General features: G+C 42.5%; 1 protein-coding gene and 1 long non-coding RNA gene across 10 annotated transcripts in view; one reads left to right on the forward strand and one right to left on the reverse strand.

Moving 5' to 3' along the window:
* Positions 1 to 300: 300 nt before the first annotated feature.
* Positions 301 to 6,726, reverse strand: LOC139550626 (uncharacterized). Its single transcript, XR_011670096.1, has 2 exons — positions 6,603 to 6,726; positions 301 to 768 (listed from the first exon to the last, which is right to left on the reverse strand). It is a non-coding gene; the product is annotated as an uncharacterized lncRNA (long non-coding RNA).
* The window catches only part of LOC139550625 (adhesion G protein-coupled receptor L2-like), a 132,533-nt gene continuing 110,309 nt past the window's right edge, over positions 3,968 to 26,191 (forward strand). For 4 of the 9 annotated variants that reach the window (XR_011670095.1, XM_071361632.1, XM_071361633.1 and 1 more), the window contains exon 1: positions 3,968 to 4,636. The gene's annotated coding sequence lies outside the window, so the exon portion shown is untranslated. The remainder of the gene's footprint in view (positions 4,637 to 26,191) is intronic. The other 5 variants (XM_071361628.1, XM_071361629.1, XM_071361630.1 and 2 more) reach the window with 3 other exon arrangements.

Raw genomic sequence — 26,191 nt, forward strand, 5'->3', positions numbered from 1 at the left:
CTCTGTTTATATGCATATCCTACTACTAGTCACTTTTTATGTATAAACCCACCTCAACCACTCCAGCATATTGAATAAGGTACTGGCACTGACCTGTACTGTATAAACTTGCATTCTCGTGTTTCTAACTCACATCATAGTTCTTGGTTTTTATTTGTTATTCTATGTTCTATTGTTATCTATATTATTATTATCATTACCACTGCATTGTTTGAAAGAGTTCTCATGGTATGAATTTCACTGTACTGTTTTACACCTGTTGTATCCTGTGCACGCGGCGAATAAACTGAAACTTGAAACTATTATCAACATTTTATTTGTTTACTCCGTCTTAGCTTAAAGAAAAATGACATGTTGATAGACTGGATAAATAACCACTTTTTATATTCAAAGTCCAAAATTATGGCACAGGTTATTATATTAATAAAGATCAGGGACATATTCAATGATCAGGGACTATAATGTTAAATGATTGAAGTACAGCCCAAAAGTTTGAAAGATAAAATGTTATCCCCCATTTAATTTGCATGGCTTTATTTATTATGTCAGTCTTCAGAATATTTCACGTAGGTCCAAAACTATCTTGGATGATAGAGGGAAGGAAAAGTTCTGTGAGCCAAGGAAGAAGATCTTGAGAGTGGACAAGTCTGGATCCATGTTGCTTGTCAGATTTCATCCGATGTGGACTCAAGGCCTGGATTCTTCTTCTATGCTTGATCTAACTTCTGTCATCTGTGGCTGCCTGGCTGGCTGCAGTCAGAGGAAGTCCTGTGGGGATAGATGTGGAGGACAAATAGAAATGGGTTTCAGAAAAGGAGAGTATGGCAGTATAGCTGTGCGCTTTTGAAACACAAAAGAGGGTGTTGTAGAGTCACTTCCTTGCAAGTACCGCAATTCAGTTGATGATTTAAATTGAGTCAGATCTACAATTGAACGTTTGATTTTGAATGAGGAACTTTTTGCCCTGTATCGTGAATAAAAATGACTATCACAAACAAGAAGATGAATATAATCACCACACAATCTAGTGATACAATAACATCTTCCCTGACATAGCTTTCCATCAATCTTGAAAGATTTCTCCTTTAGGTCCAACATGGGATTGCCATTCAGGTGGTTAATCCTGGAGCTCTATGGCAACGTGTTTGGTACCGCATGACAATAATTCAACTAAAAGAGAAGCACACATAATAGACTGAAAAGGAAATATGTTGTGAATCCGAGGGGCACATGGAACTGGCTTCATCTCAGTGTTTGTTGTCTGAATGGAACAAGCATTTATCGAATGCCAGGGCAAATCCCTCAAACTTACTTTTAGACTCAATTTAGGTATTTTTACCTCTCACTTCAGATTGCCTTAGAATTGTCGGGCTTTTGATCATAATGAGTAAAACCACAGAACAATGACTCAAGACATATTTACCACAACACTCTCCAGTACTCCCTTATTAACTGTGTTACGGTTGGTTGAAACAGTCCACAATCCTGCATGAGGTTTTGTCCATAATGTGAACAACGCATTGGGGGAGGGGGACACACACATCCAAGGGAAGTGAAATCAAAGACAATATGTAGGGGTGGAGGAATGGGAGACAGTGAGACATGGGACTTTTGGGGGGTATTTTTTTCAGACAGTCACACAAAAAGTCAAAAGACTTGAGCATAGCATCTGATGATTCATCATCAGATTATTTCTCAGATGAAATATGAAATGTTGTATATGTAGTCCCCCTCTTCTTATAGGCTACATGAGTGTTGAAAGTTCAAATCAAATCATCAAACTCCTCTCAATGTGCTCTGTTTGTTCTACACTTTAGGACAAACACACATGATAACGGATCTCCGAGATTATCATACTGTGCAACACAAGCAGTGGGAAGGGAAAGACTGTCTTAGTGCTTCAACATGATACAGTATTCTGTTACTGTTGGTTTCTTCCCTTCACTCATTCTGTGGCTTCATTACTGAGGAAAACAGGGAAACCTGACAATCGTGAGAAAGACTCCAGGGTGAGTTGATGCATATGTATGGGTGGGAGCTGAGCTATTCTTCACAAGCTTGCACCAAATAAAGAAACAATTATAGTGAAACGTGGTGTTGAGTAAGGGCAACAACATGCGGCTACAGTGTAACAGCAAGAATAAGCCTTTTCTGCGAGCACCATAAGTGTTCTGAAAATACAGGAAGTGGCTACTTGTGTGTCTTTTGGACATATACAGTATGGCATTGATCACAAGCCCCTGAATAATAATACACAGAAATATTTCAGGCACTTCGCAGGTCAGTTCAAATAAAGTATTGTGTATATACTTTCAATAGTACTCTATACATAAACATTATTTCTCTAAATAGGAATATGTGCCAGCGGATTACCATCATTAGCCTACATCTGTTTTGTATTACTGCGCTATTCTTTATTATGTAAAATTATGCTGTGGAAAACATGAGAGCTCCTCACTAATCCTCTCACTTTCCACCTGGTGAATTTGACCCAAATTCGCATTTCCCCTGTGCGGCCAGGAGACCAGCTTTTTATTGAAGCCACGTGTAACAGAGCCCACTGACCTGGCAATGTACTTTGGCTAGGGGAAGAAAAGAGAGGAAATTCATCTTCATTCAGGACAATAACTTTGCTTCAAACTTTGCTGTTGTGTTTTTTTGTGTTTGTTTTGTTAGAAAGTAGACTCCATTTTTTGAGGGGTAATAATGTATTCTGTGTCAACATGCACTAGTAACAGAGTCTGTAATTCTGTTATTTAATTTCACAGTGTTAAAACAAAGATTATTTCTATAAATAGTGGAAAGTAATGGTCCAGAAACTGACACTGGTATTAATAATAGTGTGATATTATGTTCAAAGGGACACAGCCTGGGAATTCTGGGAAACGGAGAAAAATTACCATAAACCTGTTGAGCTCAATCCAGTTGACGGATATAATTTTGCCCTCCAGTGCATCCATTGTTGTCTATAACGACGACAAGACATATACAGTTCACATTGATGTTCCCACATAACAAGGCTATAATAAAACAACAGGAAATTACAATTTCTTGCCTGTAATCCAATATGACATGTTGTCATCAGAGGACTTGCTTTGGGAGTTATGCACAGCAGTGACATTGTGGTCATGTTGACAGGGTATACAGACACAGCTGGGAAAACTATATAAACAGGTAGACAAACAGTTCCTATTGGCCCGGGGATTACTAGAGGGATGCTGTTTGGTTTGTGTTTAAATTGGATGTGTTTAGATGTTATGGCTTCATGTGCTGGGTGGATTGCTTATGTTTTTCCATCAGCAGTGGCCCCATATAATCTTATTACCTTCCCGGTGTGGCTTTTCCCCCTCTGTCCAGATTATTCATCAGGGCCAGCTGGAATTAATCATGTAATAACATAGCTGCATTTTCCCTTTTATTTTTTGTCTTTAGTAGTGACAACTTCTGTTGTGAGAATGAGTGTGAACTATTTATCCCATATAAGCTATTAGCTGATACTAAGTGCCATAATAGCCCACTTTGCAATGAATTACATATTTAACAGAGCCCTATATGAAACACTGTGTTTAGAGGAATTTAGAAATATGTATTTGACTGTGCCTATTATTTGCACACACTGTATACAGATTTTGTATTGTGTTATTGACTGTACGTTTGATTATCCCATGTGTAACTCTGTGTTGTTGTTTTTGTCGCACTGCTTTGCTTTATCTTGGCCAGGTCGCAGTTGTAAATGAGAACGTGTTCTCAACTGGCCTACCTGGTTAAATAAAGGTGAAATATATATATTTTTTAAATAATATTATCACTATCAATATCCAGGTACCAGGTCCATCACATCCTTTAGGGGCCATATTCCTTATACTGTACAGGCAGGTCCTATACAGAACTGCTAAGAGCACCAGACACCAGTCCCTGCCTTCTGCCAGATCCACGCCAGGTTTTAGGCTGGCCCATTGATGGCCAGCTGCTGCAGAGCAGAGAACCGGCTCACGGTTTCTTCTCTTGTCTGTATGGGGAGTTCGACTGGCTCTAGCTCAGCGGTGTGTAGATAGAGCAGCGAAGAGATTGACTGGAGCACAAGCCCGACGCACAGACAGACCTGAGACCCCCGAACTGAAGTCTCATTCTAGAATGTTTCAGCATTGTTTTATGCGACTTTCAGAATACATTGACATCATCGTGGAAGACGACTGCCTGCATTTTTTTTAGGATATGAGCTGATTTGCTTCTCATTCGCATCGTTTACTATAGCCTAAAATTACAGACGTGCAGTTGTTGAATTAATTGCGTCCCCTCGAAAGGAAAATGTGGATGCGTGAGAGAGGGATATGGAAGAAACCTATTGATTAGGCCAAATAGTTCCGAACATCATCTCGCTATGGAAGAGTTCGTCAGGTCCTTGGGGGCGCATGGACTTGGAGAGAGAGAGATACCTGCCACAAGAAACAACACGATCTGTCCCTCGTAAGGGGAGCATGCATCGGAACCACGGACGTCTTTGTGTTGCCCGCTGCGTATACCGAGTTTGAGGGTGGCCTATAGCCTGCTGAAGGGGTAACCACTCTCTCTGTGTTACTTCGGTGCCGAACAGCAATTTTTGTCAATCACCATTTAGGACTATTCGCCCCCAAATGTAAGTATTCCAACATTGGTCTAACACGCCGTCCTGCCGTCTGGGCGCTAGTTAGGTTACTTGCGATGAGGGTGTCGGTTGTTTTTTTTAAGGCTGAGTTGAGAAAATACACTTCAATCCTAACGATATCGTTGCGGTCACTAACGGACATTTTACCGAATTTCACTCCATTTTAAGAACACTTACAGATTGGTCTATAGTTGTGATGTCAATGCCAAGCAATCTGTGAAAATTAGGTCTATCTGCTACTGCTTGGTATACCAGCCTAAAGATTTTACAATCTGAAATAATTGCATTTTAACAGACATCAGTGGTTCTTACATTAAGCGACTCTGGGCCTTGGGATATTGGAAAAGTTGCATGAGGTTTATCCAGATGTGGACTTCGGCGACCATCGCTCTGAATTCAGTGAATTTGGTTTATTCAAACTACTGTGCTTTTAAAAATCTAGTTAGGCTATAATGAATGAATGGATGTATTCGAAGGCTAGGCCTACTACCTGAAATAGATTATTATAGGTTTTATTCTGTTGGTCTCTGAATGAGGCGTTGTTGTCCTGGCTTTGGTAATTAGGTTAGATGTCACCTGTGTAGATGAGGTTTTGGGTTAGCACTAAAAGAGACAAGTAGCATAGTCATCTTGGATTAGGAAGAAAATAGAAATGTATGTGTAGTAGGGTGGTTTGGCAAATTCTTTGTCTAGGTAACACGCTGTCAAGTACAGAAGTGGGGCGATAGACTGTCAAATAAATGTAACATCTCCCATTACCCCATTAGACATAGCCTAGTCCCGAGGACACAACGACCTAAGTAGCTGCAAGTCAGTTGCTGTCTTCGTCTTCCTCTCCATTCTGCGGCTGTAAAATGAGATCATTTCACTGAACATGTATAATTCACAGATATCTAAGCCAGCCATGTGTGTTGGGACACACACACACAACAAAACCCCCAGATAGCATATGGTAGCAAAATGTGTAGAATTGCAGGAAATTAGCATTAAAACTGCAAAATTCTATCTCAGCCTCATGGCAAATTGTGAACAAAAGCATGAGACAAGCTATAAAACAGCACATTTTCTTTCTCTGCCCCATGGCAAAAGTGTAGAATAGCAGGAAATAAACTTTAAAACTGCATCATTTTGTCCTAGCCTCATGACAAAATGTGTAGAATTGTATTAAATCAGTCCTCACACAGTTACCGTGCACTAATTCCATAGATTAGCTCGTCGTTTAGAGCTGGGCAGGCGATCTAATAAGAGAAGGGAGAATATAAAGTCCTCATTATCGTTCATGGAGGATTCCGTTTATGAATCATCATCATAAGTCAACATAAACAAGGCCAAAGCCAAAGCAAGCACCCTAACAAGCATATTGGGCTCTATGGGAAGCAATAAGCAAATAGCATAGGATTCCAAGCGGAGCATACATCTGGCAAAGAGCTTGACCAGTCATTATAAGTTCATTAGTTTATTAGTGATTAGTCTAGCTCTAGCTAGCCTATATATCACAGAGGTGAGGCAGTATACCTTACCTGTAGACACACCACTCAACTCACTACAGGAGGGTAATGTTGTGTGTTGGCCCATGACATTTTCTACGCTGGTGATGTAGTCTATTTAACTAGGTCAAATCAGAATTGGAAATGCAGTTGAGAAAATGCAAGCATTTTTAACAGGGTTATTGGAGAAAATAGGCTACTGGTAGGGCCTATAGGCTCCCGAGTGGCGCAGCGGTCTAAGGCTACAGACTACAGACCCTGGTTTGATTCCAGGCTGTATTACACAACCAGTCCCATAGGGTGGCGCACAATTGGCCCAGCGTAGTCCGGGTTAGGGTTTGGCCGGGGTAGGTCATCATTGTAAATAAGATTTTGTTCTTAACTGACTTGCCTAGTTGAATAAAGGTGTTAAAAAATTTTTTTTACAAGTGATGGTAAAATCTAAATCATAACTCATTTGTTTTAAATACCTGTCTAGGAACCGGAGGAGTAACTTTCATTCATTTCATGGCCGTGTTGGGATGGATTTGGGGAATTCATTGGGACAAATGTTCCGTTGTCCCTCCCATGCCCACCCCCCTACTCCTCCACTCCCCTGCCCCAGATGCTCTCTCTGTGGGTTGGTCCATTTGTTGAAGCCCGGTGTCTCCAGGGGAAGTGCCATCTCATCTCACATCAGCTCGGGTGCAAATGGCTTCAATGTAGGCCTATGCTAGTGTGATTTCTAGCATTTTTGTTGTTGTTGTAACTGACGATTTACATATCAAAGTGGCTGCATTTCAATGGAGAGAACTTGAGCTACCAGCCCCCATCCCCCAACCAGTTTAGTCCTGAGAGGGGAAGGGTGCTGCTGGGCTATAGAACAGGAATGCTGTTGTTCATTGCAGACCACTGTAAATGTTTTTTTGACAGTTATTTCATGCAGCATCAATATTCTGTGCGTATGTGTTTGTGTGAGAGAGTGCTCATGTTGGATTGCAAATGCAGATTTAGTTGGGATTGACAGAGTTGGTAGGCTGCCATAATTCAAACCAAAATCCCCAAAGTAATACCCTTTACAGACAGACTTTACAGTATGTTGCCTGTAAAAAAAAAAAAAAATGTAGGCAATGTTTTTTTTAGAGTCCAATTCATACAGTCCAGTTTTAACACATTCTTGCCGGGATAAGTGGTTTCTATCTCCAGTGCACATGCCGGCACATTTTGGAGTGGGAGCAGACGTGGGCTGATGTGGGTGGACGTCTATTTGAAAAAATCCATTGAATATACACCATCACAAAGAAATCCATTATTCATTTGTTTTGCACAGGTCGTAAGAAACATTGTAAGACTAATAAAATCTATTTTCAAAAGAATAGAATGGCATATTTTGAGTTTAATTATGTTACTGGTCTGTGCAGCATATATGCTACATGGTAGCGCCATGTACATGATATCAAAAGTAATTTTGTTAATTAAACAGACGACACTTCGGCTACCCTGATCACAGTCAAGACATATTTTCTAGTAGGCTAAGAATATAATGAAAAAAATACAAATACATTTGAATAATATTTTGCACACTTGGCAACGTGTGGAACTGATGTAATATTTTGAAAAAGAGCCCAAGGCAAGCCTATGCTTTTTAGATCCAGGTTTCATCTCTTTCCTACCCTCACTCCGCTTTGTTAGGGAGCAGGAGCAGGGTCTTACATTGAGGGTATCTTCATCATGATACCAATAGAAAATAATAGCAAGCTATATTTTCAAAAGCATGTGAGTGTTGTGTTCATATTTCACAACCTCCGCAGGCTATTTGAGTTTCTCTGAACGCGATCCAGCAGAAAATGAAGCCTACACTCTATACACTCTATTTAGGCTACATTATTGCATGCTAAATGTTTCTTATTCAGTGATAGATGAACAAATGACTAATGAGCTATACTACCTCCACTTATTTGCCCAGCCAGAGAATTAACCAAATGTACAGAGGGAGATTCAGTGAAACAAAATCCCATTGATTGATTCAGACCCATCACAGGCTTTTGGTAGGGACTAGGCCTAGACTATTAAGTCACTTGCAAGTGAAGAGCAAATTAATCCACTTGTTAAGCTACATAACGTGCTGGCAATATATATATATTTTTTTAAATGAGCCAAATGGACAAGATGATCATGAGCAGCATTCATCTCAACTTAGGCTACAATTAGGCTATGGAAATGTTAGCTAACTAATATCTAAACGGAGATTCAGTGAAAATACAAATCTGACATGTATTGATTTATCAAGACGAGTCTCCACGCTTGTCTAAAAGCAGCGTAGAGGCTTTGTCGCTGGCAATACCTTTTCATATATAAGGAAAAGTTGTCAAAAGGTTGTCTGGATGCTGAAGTTCGCGGAAAAACGTCTTTGTTTGAAAGGTGTGTAAGTAGAGAAATGTGAAAACTGCTTGTTGCAGTGTGAGTAGTGTCCACTTGGGGGTTTTGGTGGGAGCTTATTTAAATACGCTGACTTGTATTTATTTTTTTTACATTTAAAAAAAATATTATAGGATCTAAGATTAAAATCTTTACAGCGCACTTTTTGTTTGCTATTGTCTCTCACATTAAAAGTATACAGTAGGCCTATACTTGGGATGACTACAAAACATGATCAAAACCAGCTCTTTTGGAAAGATAACTCGGGAAGAAACTACACAATAGACCTACATGCTTCAAGTAGCATCTTGTGTAATTATAGTAAAATAATAAGCAAAAAGATCAATGGATTAAGCCATTTTCTTGAACTTCTATTTGAGTTATTGGTTATTTACAAAATCAAAATAGATTTCTGGAGGCCTCTTCGAAAGCTTTGTGTGAAGCACTGTTTTGAGCAACCAATGGCCTCTTGTTTTTCTGTCATAAAGATGTTTATTTTCCATGCAATGCAGCTGTTGCTCTGCTGTGAAAGAATGCCTTGCTGAGTGTAGCCTTGCTGAGTTTATTTAGATTTATTTCCTTTAATGTCTTGTCAAACATCGCCTAATAGGGATGTCGAACACAATGAAATCGTGAGGAATCAAACAGATGGACACACACACAAACCATTCCTTCCTTACAAACGGATGGACACACACACAAACCATTCCTTCCTTACAAACGGATGGACACACACACAAACTATTCCTTCCTTACAAACGGATGACAATTTATGTCAAGAAAAAGGAAAAGCCTCTTCCCTTCCTTTCCTCCCTCATTCTTTTCATTTTATTTATATTTCTTCTGAAATGTACATCGCTCACATCCATTAGTTGAAGCCCAGGTTGCTGTAACGCAGGGGGCCGGCCTACAGGACAGGTCAATGGTGATGCTCTCTGATGGTCTGTTGGCACCCGATTCTTTATATAGTGTACTGCTTTTGACCAGGGCTCTGGTCAGATGTAGTGCACTATATAGGGAATAGGGAGCCATTTGGGACAAAAGCCCCAGAGGTGGTGGATGTAAATGCCAGGGGTAGTGTTCTCCCAAGGGTTAGTGGCCCTGATCATCCTGCCTCTTGGTAATAAAGTGAACGCAGCTCTCCTCTGCCCGCTACGGCCCGCCACAACCCAGATGACACATAATGAAAAGAGATGTCTGCTTCCTGTGCTCACGCACAATCACATCAGAGAAAGAGAGAGAGAGGACACAGAGGGAGAGAGAGAAGCTCACCTGCCATCCTCAATCACAAGGGGCCGGTTTGACAGCTGTCTTTTTCTGTTTTCTGACACACTCACTGTCAAAAGTTAGGAACAAACAGATGGAGAAGGAGAGAATGGGAGGAAGAGAAGGAAAGAGGGATACGTAAGGAGGAAGAGGAGGGTGATGGGTTTGTTTGATTTGGTAGTTAATTGCAAATGTTCATCGTAGCTTTTTCATCATCCGTCTTCCTCCTTTTTATAGCAACTGAGATAAATGGATGGAGACTGGAACAAATGACATTGTGTTAGGTTGTGTTAGCTGACCCGCTCGATTAATGTATGCCTTTGGTATTTCTAAGGGGTAAAAATCTCCCTCACCACCCTCTGTGCTTTAAATGACAGTTAACTTTCCCCCACTGCTTCTCAAATGGATGTTTAATGATCAACAGAGGCCCTGGAGCTGAGCTATAGAGCAGAGCAGCCCTAGATATGTTCTCACCAAACATCTCCCTCCCTACCTACCCTCCATAGCCCCTACAACACAGAACGCTTTTCCTTCTGTTAAGAAAGCAAGCCCCCTCGGTGTTGTTAAAGCCCACATCGTCTGGAAGGGAGCGGAGGGGCTGCTAGTTTTTTGAGTGATGGATGATCTCTGGGTCTTTTGGGTCTGTGTTTAACTCTTTGGAGTGTGTAAAGCTGGCCCAGTGGGAGACGTGTCGCTGGGGTGTGATGGATGGCCGGGGGTCCTTAGGCTTCATCTATCAGGAGATTAGCAATGACCTGTGAGTTGTCTGGACCGCCCTCAGAGATGCTCTGTGATGCTCTACCACCACTGGACTGGAGGGCATTAGCGTAAGAGGACACTGCTCTGGGACTGTCTCAGGGGAGTAGCCCGATTATGTGCTTTATTTGGTGGTCTTCTATACCTTCAGGTCACAGGAAGTGTGGAGCTTATAGCGCTCAGGTGCTATGCTTTTGTCTTGGTAGGGTGGATCACGCTGAGGCAGATCTGAGGCTTGCTATGAATTTAGTTTTTTGCCATCCATGATTTCTAGAAATGGCAAGTTTGGAATATACAGGTTCCACACTATTGAGTCATGTTTCTCTTTCCTTTTTGAAAGATTGTTCATTTGAGTGGACTGAAAATGAATGTGTCTTCTCCAAGGACTACCGTACATCCTCTCAGGCTTTAACGAGTCTCATAACTGTAGATTAGTCTGTTTCAGTCTCTTTTTTTTTTATATATGAAAATGTATGTCTAAATCAATCACTTCTCCCATCACATCAAGGTTTGTTATTTTAATATTTGCATTGGCGAGTAAGACAAAGAATCTACTTATCTCAGATAGCCATTCACACTCCATCAATCAAACCAATGTTGTGCCATTGAATTCACCTCTGGGGCCTGTACTCGTGATAGACTGAATTCATCTGTAAAATGATTTCAGAGAAGGACTTGAGCAAATAGCTGTCAGACGAGAATATTTTAACAGGCGCCAGGGGCTTTCTGTTCAACGACACACCACCTTAATCCAAATTCAGCTAGAATGATATTTGGGGTTAGTTTGTTGAGAATTAAGAGTTTTATTATGCTATTTTAATTGTGCTTTGCTCACACATTGCATAATAGTAGAAACCACATTTGCATTCTCTGTAGGTTGAGTGGAAGCTTATTTACTTTGTGTGTGCATTGTCTAAGTCCCAAACATAAATGTCACCTCCCACGATATTGCTGGCATTTGGCATGATTCGTTTTTTCATCAGAAGACTGTTATTGACAATTTTCAGAGACTGTTTTCCACCCAAAAACAATGCTTTCAGAGAGACAGCATCCACCCCCCCCCCCCTTCAAAAAGAGAGAGAGAAGGATTTTAATTAGAGAGTCATAAGCAGCCTGTCTTCTCTGCTAAACACAACTACTATCCAACATGTTAAAGGAAACAAATAAGTACTTTGTTGATAGCTAGAGTAATGAGAAGGGAAAAAGAAGTACAAATGTTTTTGGGGCAATAGGCCTAATTTAAATATTGCATTTCATGTGATTGTAAACAGACTTTGTGGAGTAGATAATATACTTGATGTATATCATATTTGGTTCATGGACTTGCTGCATATGATGTGCCATGTCTAACCCATTTGCCAGGGACCTCACAATAGCATATTGTCATGATACTTAGGTGCTGATACGATATGTTTTGTGATTCTTACGATTCTATATATATTGCGATTTGATACTGTGATTTTATTGCGATTTGGTGTTACAAACATATTGCTCACCATATGTTTGCTACAGAGGGACAAGACAGAGAATGGGTTTTGATCAGTCATGGAAATAAAAGTGCTGAAAACAAATGGGCTCCCTATTTAAAAAGAAGATGGAGAACAAGCAGTATGAAGGAGTTTTGGTGCAGGTACAGCCAACTAGCGACAAAATAATATTGCGATATTGTCAAAAAGATACGATATGTTGTCAAAAATAATATCCTGATATGTAACTGTTTGTGTACATGAAGAAACATGAAAAAATGTCTTTGAAGTTTAGCATACCATTCAATGTGCCTACAGGAAACCTGAGCTGAATCTAAAACTCAGACCCTTTCAAATGCTTGTAGATAGTGCTGTAGATTGAACAGGGCTTATTTTCAGCGTGCAGTTTTGTGTCCTGCGTTCCAGGACCTTTTGTTAGGACATTTTAATTACAGCCGAGCTTCGGTGTAATTGATCTAGGCTTGGAGAGATTTCTCTGTCATTGAGAAAGGCCTATTTGTTAGTACAGGCCAGTGAATGCTTCCACCTGCGCTTACATAGAGCCTATACTTCCACTGTTACATAGAGCCTATACTTCCACTGTTACATAGAGCCTATACTTCCACTGTTACATAGAGCCTGTACTTCCACTGTTACATAGAGCCTCTACTTCCACTGTTACATAGAGCCTCTACTTCCACTGTTACATAGAGCCTGTACTTCCACTGTTACATAGAGCCGGTACTTCCACTGTTACATAGAGCCTGTACTTCCACTGTTACATAGAGCCTGTACTTCCACTGTTACATAGAGCCTCTACTTCCACTGTTACATAGAGCCTCTACTTCCACTGTTACATAGAGCCTGTACTTCCACTGTTACATAGAGCCTGTACTTCCACTGTTACATAGAGCCTCTACTTCCACTGTTACATAGAGCCTCTACTTCCACTGTTACATAGAGCCTCTACTTCCACTGTTACATAGAGCCTCTACTTCCACTGTTACATAGAGCCTCTACTTCCACTGTTACATAGAGCCTCTACTTCCACTGTTACATAGAGCCTCTACTTCCACTGTTACATAGAGCCTCTACTTCCACTGTTACATAGAGCCTCTACTTCCACTGTTACATAGAGCTTCTACTTCCACTGTTACATAGAGCCTGTACTTCCACTGTTACATACTTCCACTGTTACATACTCCCACTGTGACATAGAGCCTGTACTTCCACTGTTACATAGAGCCTGTACGTCCACTATTACATAGAGCCTGTACTTCCACTGTTACATACTTCCACTGTTACATACTTCCACTGTTACACAGAGCCTGTACTTCCACTGTTACACAGAGCCTGTACTTCCACTGTTACATAGAGCCTGTACTTCCACTGTTACATAGAGCCTGTACTTCCACTGTTACATAGAGCCTGTACTTCCACTGTTACATAGAGCCTGTACTTCCACTGTTACACAGAGCCTGTACTTCCACTGTTACATAGAGCCTGTACTTCCACTGTTACATAGAGCCTGTACTTCCACTGTTACATACTTCCACTGTTACATACTTCCACTGTTACATACTTCCACTGTTACACAGACCCTGTACTTCCACTGTTACACAGACCCTGTACTTCCACTGTTACATAGAGCCTCTACTTCCACTGTTACATAGAGCCTGTACTTCCACTGTTACATACTTCCACTGTTACATAGAGCCTATACTTCCACTGTTACATAGAGCCTATACTTCCACTGTTACATAGAGCCTGTACTTCCACTGTTACATAGAGCCTCTACTTCCACTGTTACATAGAGCCTCTACTTCCACTGTTACATAGAGCCTGTACTTCCACTGTTACATAGAGCCTGTACTTCCACTGTTACATAGAGCCTGTACTTCCACTGTTACATAGAGCCTATACTTCCACTGTTACATAGAGCCTGTACTTCCACTGTTACATAGAGCCTGTACTTCCACTGTTACATAGAGCCTCTACTTCCACTGTTACATAGAGCCTGTACTTCCACTGTTACATAGAGCCTGTACTTCCACTGTTACATAGAGCCTGTACTTCCACTGTTACATACTTCCACTGTTACATAGAGCCTATACTTCCACTGGTACATAGAGCCTATACTTCCACTGTTACATACGTCCACTGTTACATAGAGCCTATACTTCCACTGGTACATAGAGCCTATACTTCCACTGTTACATACGTCCACTGTTACATAGAGCCTGTATTTCCACTGTTACATAGAGCCTGTACTTCCACTGTTACATAGAGCCTGTACTTCCACTGTTACATAGAGCCTGTACTTCCACTGTTACATAGAGCCTGTACTTCCACTGTTACATACTTCCACTGTTACATAGAGCCTGTACTTCCACTGTTACATACTTCCACTGTTACATAGAGCCTGTACTTCCACTGTTACATAGAGCCTGTACTTCCACTGTTACATAGAGCCTATACTTCCACTGTTACATACTTCCACTGTTACATAGAGCCTGTACTTCCACTGTTACATAGAGCCTGTACTTCCACTGTTACATAGAGCCTGTACTTCCACTGTTACATAGAGCCTGTACTTCCACTGTTACATAGAGCCTGTACTTCCACTGTTACATAGAGCCTGTACTTCCACTGTTACATAGAGCCTGTACTTCCACTGGTACATAGAGCCTATACTTCCACTGTTACATACTTCCACTGTTACATAGAGCCTGTACTTCCACTGTTACATAGAGCCTATACTTCCACTGTTACATAGAGCCTATACTTCCACTGTTACATAGAGCCTGTACTTCCACTGTTACATACTTCCACTGTTACATACTTCCACTGTTACATAGAGCCTGTACTTCCACTGTTACATAGAGCCTGTACTTCCACTGTTATGGTGCAAAATGAAAGAGACAGCAATGCAGTGGGTTGATTGTTCATTCACTTACTGTGCCGTTTATTTAGTATAATTTATTTACACCTCCGAGGGGTAGCTAGCTTAGCCTGGTTAAATCAGACGGAATTCTGTGTAGCATTCCATCTGTTTAAACCAGGCTATAGCTAGCTGACACATTGGAGTACCTTCACTGTCTGTGCCTATATTAAGCAAGGCAGATTCTGTACTTGATGTGTAATGGTTAAATTGGCCTCAGAGGAGTAGGCTAGCTAGCTAAGCTAACACATCAGAATACCTTTGGAAGGGAGACTACTTCTCCCACTTCAGTTGCCGCAGCAACGTCACATCTGTTGCGAACTCCCTCCCTCTGTCGCCACCTGCAGTGTCCTTCTCTTTCGTCCTCTTATGGAGCACTTCTTCACTGTTTCTGTGTTGTCACCCACCATTTTAAATATTTTATCAGGCTGTTAGATAATGCTTCCCGATGACGGTGAATTATTGATGGCCTTGTACCTATGAGTAGGACAGGGCAGGCTTTTAACTCTCTGAGCTGCCTTTCTGCCGCTGCTGACCTGTCCAGGTCTCTTCAGAGGTAACTACGGGACACTACACAAACACCCAAAGGAATGATGTAGGCCTGCTGGAGAAGGAGGAGGAGAAAAAATGAGAAACCTGAGGAGGTGCCCTGAGAATGAAAAGAGGGCAGGGCGTCTTCCGCTTCAGTCTCTTACTCCAGTACTGGGCTAGGGCTCTGCTTCAGTCTTCTACTCCAGTACTGGGCTAGGGCTCTGCTTCAGTCTTCTACTCCAGTACTGGGCTAGGGCTCTGCTTCAGTCTTCTACTCCAGTACTGGGCTAGGGCTCTGCTTCAGTCTTCTACTCTAGTACTGGGCTAGGGCTCTGCTTCAGTCTTCTACTCTAGTACTGGGCTAGGGCTCTGCTTCAGTCTTCTACTCCAGTACTGGGCTAGGGCTCTGCTTCAGTCTTCTACTCTAGTACTGGGCTAGGGCTCTGCTTCAGTCTTCTACTCCAGTACTGGGCTAGGGCTCTGCTTCAGTCTTCTACTCTAGTACTGGGCTAGGGCTCTGCTTCAGTCTTCTACTCTAGTACTGGGCTAGGGCTCTGCTTCAGTCTTCTACTCCAGTACTGGGCTAGGGCTCTGCTTCAGTCTTCTACTCCAGTACTGGGCTAGGGCTCTGCTTCAGTCTTCTACTCCAGTACTGGGCTAGGGCTCTGCTTCAGTCTTCTACTCCAGTACTGGGCTAGGGCTCTGCTTCAGTCTTCTACTCTAGTACTGGGCTAGGGCTCTGCTTCAGTCTTCTACTCTAGTACTGGGCTAGGGCTCTGCTTCAGAATAAGGGAAACGCCGCTGTATCTCTCTTGCTTTGTTTGAAGCATTGAGAAGAATGGCTGTTTGTTTGATTCTTATTTCTTGGTTTTGTCAGTGGTCTGATTGGAGGACAGAGAACTGGTTCTGCTTCTTCTTTTTTTTCTTCTTTTTTTTTTCTTTTTTTTTTTTTTTACATCTGTCAGAATATTTAAATGTTGAAAAGTGTGTGTGTGTGTGTTTGAACCTCAACCTACTGTTCAAAATATCCATAAGAAACAGGTCTGGTTTAAGTATGACCTAGCCCTCTCTTGTAGGAATCTCGGTGAAAGCGATAAGCAAATGATTAGCCAACAGACAACAGGGTAAACGGGTCAAACCAGTTTCTTTTCCCCCTAGGAAATGCAAATGTTTTATCCAGAAGGGTTCAGGGTTGGCAATGAAATGCAGTACTTCTAACTATCCCCTCCCCCAGTCAACTAGCTAGCTCCAGTGAAACTGCTTGGTATTCAATAGATGGATTTGCAGGTTTTGCAGTAACATACTCCTTTTGTTTGCTTGCCATATTGTGTTTACCATACATTGTGCGTGTGTTGAACCGGTTTGTGTGTGTGTGTGTGTGCTTGTGTTGAACCGATTTGTGAGTGTGTGTGTGGATGTTTTCTGTCTAGCCTTGTGTGTGGATGTTCTCTGTCTAGCCTTGTGTGTGGATGTTCTCTGTCTAGCCTTGTGTGTGGATGTTCTCTGTCTAGCCTTGTGTGTGGATGTTCTCTGTCTAGCCTTGTGTGTCTGTGCGACCTCCTTCCTATTTGTAACTGTGTACATTTGCACTCCTCTCTTACATCACATTCTGCCTCACTGAGAGTGTAGATTGAGAGGTAGAGGCTCAGGTGTTCCGCTGCAGAGCATGTATGTCCACAGCAGCATGTAATATGTTTCACATTGGTAGTTGTGAAGTTCCTACCACATTACCTGCAGGGGAATCTAGCTGTTCCTGTCCTTCAGCCAAGATTCCCACCCTGTTTTAACATTTTAACATTCAGGGAACGATCACAAACGTTTTATGGTGCTTATTTTTTACTTGCTGTGAATATGAGTGTGAGTGAGGTTGCCAAGCCAACCACAATTTCCCTTGTAAATGGTTATTGAGTGTTTGAGTGAGCCGAGGGTGGGTAGGTGAGGTTGAGGGTGGGGGTATGTGTCTGTGTGTGCGTGCGCCCGCATGTGTTTGTGCATGTTCGTTAATGCCTGCATCTGTGTGTGTGTGTGTGTGTGTGTGTGTGTGTTAGATAAAGAGCATGTAGTGGAGTGAGAGAGAACCAGAACAAGGCGTGGAGGAGGAATAGAGGAGAGGAGGAGTGTGTCTTTCAGTGTGAAGATATGAAGGACTGACTGATTGAAAAGAGGAGCTCTGTGTGACATGTCAGAGGATGAGATGCTGGGTGCTGTTCTCTAACTGACCCTTACTGTTTAACTCACTGTGTAAAGGTCAGCCTATTCATTTCACTGCAAGCTCTGCAGTGTTACTGAGCTGGGAGGAGTGGGAGAGCGAAGGGTGTAGTATTGCTTGATGAAACTGACATTTTAAAGCTTCTCCCCCTTCTGATTATTTTGACTCTGATTCATCCAAGTTTGATTCTGAGTCTTCTTCGGAAAGAGAGGGGTGTATTGGTTCATTTGAAACTGATTCTGAGTCTTCTTCGGAAAGAGAGGGGTGTATTGGTTCATTTGAAACTGATTCTGAGTCTTCTTCGGAAAGAGAGGGGTGTATTGGTTCATTTGAAACTGATTCTGAGTCTTCTTCGGAAAGAGAGGGGTGTATTGGTTCATTTGAAACTGATTCTGAGTCTTCTTCGGAAAGAGAGGGGTGTATTGGTTCATTTGAAACTGATTCTGAGTCTTCTTCGGAAAGAGAGGGGTGTATTGGTTCATTTGAAACTGATTCTGAGTCTTCTTCGGAAAGAGAGGGGTGTATTGGTTCATTTGAAACTGATTCTGAGTCTTCTTCGGAAAGAGAGGGGTGTATTGGTTCATTTGAAACTGATTCTGAGTCTTCTTCGGAAAGAGAGGGGTGTATTGGTTAATTTGAAACTGATTCTGAGTCTTCTTCGGAAAGAGAGGGGTGTATTGGTTCATTTGAAACTGATTCTGATTCTTTTGATTCTGATTGTTGTTTTTCTTCTTCAAATTCACAGATTTCTCAGAATACATTTGGGTTCATTTAGCCCAGGTAACCTTTTATAAATCGGTCTTGTTGAGAAGCTATAGGCTAAAGATGGGGAATGTTTTGAACAGGAAATTTTCACTATAACATAAGACAATGTAATGTCAAAACCGGTTCTGAACTATAATTGTGATGGATAATATAAACACAGTAGTGATGGTTGAAATGATGAGGATAGTGTTGACTGACTTTTTACTTCCCACACTTGTTTCTGCTCATTCAATACAGTTCATACTTCTCTCTGCCTTTCTTGCATCAATTTCTCACTCCTATTTCTGCCTATTCATTTACATTCTTCCGCTTTCTGCTAACCTCAATGACAGACCTAGTTGTTTTCTCTTTTGTAGTCGATCTTCTGAAGGCTACCTCACTCCGTCCTCTCAATTTCACAATACATTCTCTCTCTCTCTTTCTGTGTGTGTGTGTGTCCGTTGACACTCTATCTATAATTTCAATCTCTGTTGGCAGAGAGTCTTGAAACGCACCAACCAACCATCGTTGAGCCTATGAATACCATGCAGTTTGCTACCGGTTCTTGCTTGCCCCATTCCCTCCTTCATGCCCCATCCCAAAATATATTATCAGCTTCACGGTGCTGAACCCTCCTCCCACCTGACTGCCATGCCTGACTTGCGCCTGTCTCCATCACTGGCAGCCATGGCATGTGCTCTGTCTGCACCACTGACAGAGCCAAGGAAGTGACATCATGTCCCTTAAGAGAGGAGTTGGAGAGGAGAGCCCTGACAGACGGGGTCTGTCATGACAAAATGTTACTGAGGAGCATTGAGGTGTTGGGGTGCAATGGATCTGGGGGACTTGTTTTCTCAGTTCCTGTAGATTCCAACTACACCCAGACCCCCTGCTCCCCTCTTACCATCTTCTCATGTTTGATATTCCCCCTCACGTGTTGGTCTTTTTGTTCCGAATGTAGGCCATGTGTGGGGGTAGGTGGGTGGGGTGAACCATTCCCCAAATGAGTTAGTCAGAGAGGGCTGAAGAACTAAAGCATTATGCCTGTGAGGTTCAGACTGGAACACAGACAAAACACACAGCTAGGCCCACATCTTTATTTCAACTTGGAGCGTTGAGCTTACACCAGTCCAGGACTACTTACTTGCTCTAGTTGTGTCCCAATCTCACTTGATATGTATATATGCACTCTTTATTTCTCTCTGCGTCCCTGGCACTGACAATTGAAAATAAATTAACATTCCTGGGGCTTTATTTAGTCCTTCGTTAAGCCTGTTGAAAATACTGGAGGGTGAACCCAGCAGGTCAAGCCATACTCACAAGCTGTCAATCCTTCCCAGTGACCCTCCCACCCCTTTCTTTCTCCTCCCTTCCCATTCTTCTCTCCCTCTCCTGTCTCTCTCTCTCTCTCTCTCCCATCCATTCAGTTCCTCCCTTCTTACAAAAGCCTGGACTCCCATTCTCTCTCTCTAGTCTATTCTTTCTCCGGTCGCCTCTCCAGCTTGAGAGAGGCAGCCACAAGCTTTGTCTCTTTACATTCCTTCAGCCTGCTGCTGCACCAATTAGCCTCGTATTTCATGTTAGGACATGTGGCCTGTTTCTTTCCATCCATTTATTCTAATATTATTTTAATTGCTTGCCTTCCACTTTTAAATGTTTGTTTATTTTTTCTGTCATTCCTCTGAAATATGAAAAATTTGTTTGCAATGTGGTGTTTTTTTTCAATCCTCCGGACTGATGATACATTTGTCTCCTGGCTTTTCTCTCTGTCTATGCGTGGAGAAACAGAAACAGATGTTCCAAATGTTTACATGTCCTTTTTCATCCCCTGTGACGGATTCTTGGTGTCTGGGATGATATACTGTTAATAGAAAGAGTGAAAGCAGGGAGAGGGAAGATTCATATCCATTGTTCCTTATAAGGGAAAGTTTAGCACTTAAAGTACAGATGATGAGTTAATAACTTGAAATGATTCTAGAAGATTTCAGGATTATTAAACCGTCAAGCCATAAGATTTAATGTAGCTGGTGACAGTAAGTCATAACTTTGTTCTGTACACTATTATTACTATAACCGCTGCCATGGCGATGGTGGTATTGGAGCCCGATTTTGAATATTCCTTCCTGGTTGAGTAACCTGAATAATTTGAGAGTTTAGGACTATAAGGGTCTATCTAATAATAAAAAATGATAGAAAAATAGTTATTGACAACCTTGTTCTGTTTTCTATACTATTTTCTATATAGTACTCTGAATAACCCAATTCATGTTGTTAAGCTCAAAAGATTACAATATAAAATTGCTGACACCATTCAAATTTTAAAGCCAATTTTCAGAATCATCTTTTTGAAGATGATTTAGTTTAGTCCCAATCTCTGGAGTTCCTTGCTGTTCTGAGGAGCTGTGCTGTAGAGAATTTCTCCACAAACACACAGTCTCTGATGGGTTAACTATGCCTCACTTACCTATTTCCTGCTAGAGGAGGCCTCCGCCCCACCACCCACCACAATCTCCCCTTCTCTGATGTAAAATTATGATACGTCTGTCAGCACTCGTGAAAAGCGTCTTCATGTTAATCGGCTAATCCTTTTATCTCAAGTCTGACCAAATCCAGTCCAGAAACCCCCGCAAACAAAACGGCTGTTTAGGGATGGGGGGGATGAGGGGTGAGATGAGCGCAGCGGCCGGCTCCTCTGCCAGCTTAAAGGAGAAAGGGAACATGTTACTCAGCGGGGTGACGGTGCGGGTGGCTCTGGGTAGTACTGAGGAGGAGAAAGGAACCCCAGGCCCCTCGCCCCCTGGTGTCTGGTGGGGATCAGCGGCTGTTCCAGCCGAGCAGGGCAGAGAGGTTAGTGGGTAGGGGGTATGGGGCAGGGCATTACAGGCTCACTCCCTCCCACCCCTGCCCCCACGACTCATATTTGGGGAAGATGAATGTGTGTAACGCTAGAGTGTGGCCTGGGGGGGGATTTGAATGGAAAACCAGGGTGACAGGCCACGCCTCACAGCCCTCAGACACCTGGGAATCAGGGATTGTTAGCAAGGCTCACTCTGTTTTGGGCCGCTGTGAGACGAAGTAGCGCTTTACCGCTGCTCTGCTATGCTCTTGTCTGATCTAGTGGTCTACTGCGGCTAGATAAGTAATTTCCCGATAAATACAATCAAATGATTCTCTTTCAATCTGAGTCTGAATGCACCACCTAACTTCTAACTGATAAATTATCATACCTTGTGTGTGTTAGCTTGGCGCCACACAGTATAACAGTTAGTGGTAAATTTGACCTCAAAGCAAGATAAATGACCTTTGGGTGTAGACTGTGCACTCTGCTCCGCGAGGACCTGCAGTTGCATTCAGTTAGCCTGTTTTAAACAGGAGTCTCCAGCCACCTATAGAGCCATTTTAAAGAATGAATCTAATATGGAGATTTAACTTATGACTCCGTAAGCCAATGCAGATAGAAGCTCCCAAAACAATGTTTTGTGCTTGTGTGCCTTCACGTTCCCAGAAATATCTTAGCTGGGCATTAGTGGGGCCCAGAGAGCGATCAGAGCAGAGTGCTCCGCTGCTCAAATTTAGGTTCATTATAAAATAATCAGGGAAGTTGACGAGTGGCTCTGGAGAGGAGGCGTACACACAGAAAAGCGAATTATCCTCTTTTGGTGTCCTCCACTCTTTAAAGTGTGAAATGCAGTGTACTGCGTGGATGGTGACATGGTGTTTATATGGACATGGTCACATTTTGGATGTTAAACATACACTATATGACCAAAAGTATGTGGACACCTGCTCGTCGAACATTTCATTCCAAAGTTGGAGTTGGTCCCCTCTGCTGCTATAACAGCCTCTACTCTTCTGGGAAGGCTTTCCACTAGATGTTGGAACATTGCTGCGGGGACTTGCTTCCATTCAGCCTCAAGACTATTAGTGAGGTCGAGCACTGATGTTGGGCGATTAGGCCTGGCTCGCAGTCGGCTTTCCAATTCATCCCAAAGGTGTTCGATGGGGTTGAGGTCAGGGCTCTGTGCAGGCCAGTCAAGTTCTTCCACACTGATCTCAACAAACCACTTCTGTATGGACCCCCAAACTGTTGCCACAAAGTTAGAAGCACAGAATAGTCTAGAATGTAATTTTATGCTGTAGCTTTAAGATTTCCCTTCACTAGAACTAAGAAGAATAGAACAAACCATAAAAAACAGCCCCAGACCATTATTCCTCCTCCACCAAACTGAAAATTTGGCACTATGCATTGGGGTAGGTAGCGTTCTCCTGGCATCCGCCAAACCTAGATTCATCCGTCGGACTGCCTGATGGTGAAGCATGATTCATCACTCCAGAGAACGTGCTTCCACTGCTCCAGAGTCCAATGGCGATGAGCTTTACACCACTCCAGCCGACGCTTGGCATTCCGCATGGTGATCTTAGGCATGTGTGCGGTTGCTCGGCGATGGAAACCCATTTCATGAAGCTCCCGCCGAACAGTTGTTGTGCTGACGATGCTTCCAGAGGCAGTTTGGAACTGGGACAGACGAGGACAGACGATTTTTAGCTTGTGTGGCCTACCACTTTGCAGCTGAGCCGTTGCAGCTCCTAGACGTTTCCACTTCACAATAACAGCACTTACAGTTGACCGGGGCAGCTCTAGCAGGGCATACATTTGACGAACTGACTTGTTGGGAAAGTGGCATCCTATGATGGTGTCACTGAGCTCTTCAGCAAAGCCATTCTACTGCCAATGTTTGTGGATGGAGATTGCATGGCTGTGTGCTCGATTTTATACACCTGTCAGCAACGGGTGTGGCTGAAATAGCCGGATTCACGAATTTGAAGGGGTGTACACATACTTTTGTATATATAGTGTAGATAGGTACATCATGGCTTAGGTTAAGTCATCTGTACTAGATGGATGTCTTCTTGCTGGTTTTGTTTATGTGCAGGTCAAGGTGTGTGTCTGTGTGTGTACTAACGTGTATATTTGACATGTCATCGATCCGGAGTATTTGACTTGTGTTCTAACAAGTCTCTCCTTCTGGTGCATTGAGGGCATTTTAGGGAGTGGAGCCTAACCTGAGCTGAGGCAGACAAAGCCGTGTGGACTGTTTGTGGCTGCCTTCTTCCCGCTAGTTTGTGGCTGCCCTCAAGATAAGGAGGAAGCAGACAAAAGTACCTCACAAAGGAGCTGTGTCTCTAATGGTTTGCTGTGTGAGGCTGTGTGAGCGCGTTGCCTGAGCAACAGGGTCCTCTCCTGTGGGGATAAGGCAGTAGAACTCTGGGGAGGGAGGGAAGGGGGTAGTAGTGAGTTGAGGGAGGAATGCGGTGTGAAGGCAGTCAGTGTAAACATGTAGCCTGTAGCCCAGGGATGAGTGCTCCGTCATGCTCTCCTCTACCCAAGAGTATTTCCTGTCAGAAGTGAAAAATAAACACATATTCAGACTTGATAGACTGAGTACACTGAGTATACCAAACATTAGGAACACCTAGGGCTGTTGCTGTGACTGTAATACCGCCACACCGGCGGTCATGAGTTATGAAGACAGTCAAATTCCACATGACCGTTTCGTCACGGTAATTAGTCTTCTCCAAGTTCTGATGCTGCTGATGGTCATTAGTAGCCTACCGACATTTTTATCTGCCTGGTACTCACCACTCTATTATCCCTCTAATCACTCTGACATCAATGCAAATGTATTTGAAATCTAATCCATCGCTTCATGAGAACCCATGAGCTCATGTTGCGCAACATTTCTATAGGCTCTGCAATTGCGTGAGAAAACAGAGTGATGGCCACTACTAAAAAGAGGAGGATCCTATCAGCTTTCTATAGGCTAAGCCTACTATATTTATTTCTCAACTTTCCTAATATTAAAAACATTGCTTATCTTTACCACAGGAGTAAAGCCTTCCTGACTGCATGAAAATTAAACACTGGAAAAGCGTCCTCCATTCGCTATTTAAGTGCATAGGTTACGTATTTTTTTCCTGCTGCCCCTGTTTCGATACAGGTGCATGATAATGGTCGATTCTAAATCATAACAAATGTCACATTATTTAGTATATGTAAAGACAAGATTGACTCAAGAATAGTCTGATGGGTGACAATATTAGCCTATCATTGTGAATTATATAGAGACACTATTGAAGTGTGTACAGCCGGTGCAAAAAACAAAGCAGAGCTCATGCCTTTCAAGCAACTTTTTTCAAATCATCATTAGTCGCATCATGCAACCTTACAATGTATTAAAAATCAAAACATATAGCCCAGTGTTTGTAGAACAACTAAAATGACATTAATACCTCTAAATTAAGCATATACTGTGGGGCAAAAAAGTATTTAGTCAGCCACCAATTGTGCAAGTTCTCCCACTTAAAAATATGAGAGAGGCCTGTCATTTTCATCATAGGTACACTTCAACTATGACAGACAAAATGAAAAAAAAAAATCCAGAAAATCACATTGTAGGATTTTTAATGAATTTATTTGCAAATTATGGTGGAAAATAAGTATTTGGTCAATAACAAAAGTTTATCTCAATACTTTGTTATATACCCTTTGTTGGCAATGACAGAGGTCAAACGTTTTCTGTAAGTCTTCACAAGGTTTTCACACACTGTTGCTGGTATTTTGGCCCATTCCTCCATGCAGATCTCCTCTAGAGCAGTGATGTTTTGGGGCTGTTGCTGGGCAACACGGACTTTCAACTCCCTCCAAAGATTTTCTATGGGGTTGATATCTGGAGACTGGCTAGGCCACTCCAGGACCTTGAAATGCTTCTTACGAAGCAACTCCTTCGTTGCCCGGGCGGTGTGTTTGGGATCATTGTCATGCTGAAAGACCCAGCCACGTTTCATCTTCAATGCCCTTGCTGATGGAAGGAGGTTTTCACTCAAAATCTCACGATACATGGCCCCATTCATTCTTTCCTTTACACGGATCAGTCGTCCTGGTCCCTTTGCAGAGAAACAGCCCCAAAGCATGATGTTTCCACCCCCATGCTTCACAGTAGGTATGGTGTTCTTTGGATGCAACTCAGCATTCTTTGTCCTCCAAACACGACGAGTTGAGTTTTTACCAAAAAGTTCTATTTTGGTTTCATCTGACCATATGACATTCTCCCAATCTTCTTCTGGATCATACAAATGCTCTCTAGCAAACTTCAGACGGGCCTGGACATGTACTGGCTTAAGCAGAGGGACACGTCTGGCACTGCAGGATTTGAGTCCATGGCGGCGTAGTGTGTTACTGATGGTAGGCTTTGTTACTTTGGTCCCAGCTCTCTGCAGGTCATTCACTAGGTCCCCCCGCGTGGTTCTGGGATTTTTGCTCACCGCTCTTGTGATCATTTTGACCCCACGGGGTGAGATCTTGCGTGGAGCCCCAGATCGAGGGAGATTATCAGTGGTCTTGTATGTCTTCCATTTCCTAATAATTGCTCCCACAGTTGATTTCTTCAAAACAAGCTGCTCACCTATTGCAGATTCAGTCTTCCCAGCCTGGTGCAGGTCTACAATTTTGTTTCTGGTGTCCTTTGACAGCTCTTTGGTCTTGGCCATAGTGGAGTTTGGAGTGTGACTGTTTGAGGTTGTGGACAGGTGTCTTTTATACTGATAACAAGTTCAAACAGGTGCCATTAATACAGGTAACGAGTGGAGGACAGAGGAGCCTCTTAAAGAAGAAGTTACAGGTCTGTGAGAGCCAGAAATCTTGCTTGTTTGTAGGTGACCAAATACTTGTTTTTCACCATAATTTGCAAA

Source organism: Salvelinus alpinus, chromosome 23 (assembly GCF_045679555.1).
Source record: "Salvelinus alpinus chromosome 23, SLU_Salpinus.1, whole genome shotgun sequence".
NCBI classification, from domain to species: Eukaryota; Metazoa; Chordata; class Actinopteri; order Salmoniformes; family Salmonidae; genus Salvelinus; species Salvelinus alpinus.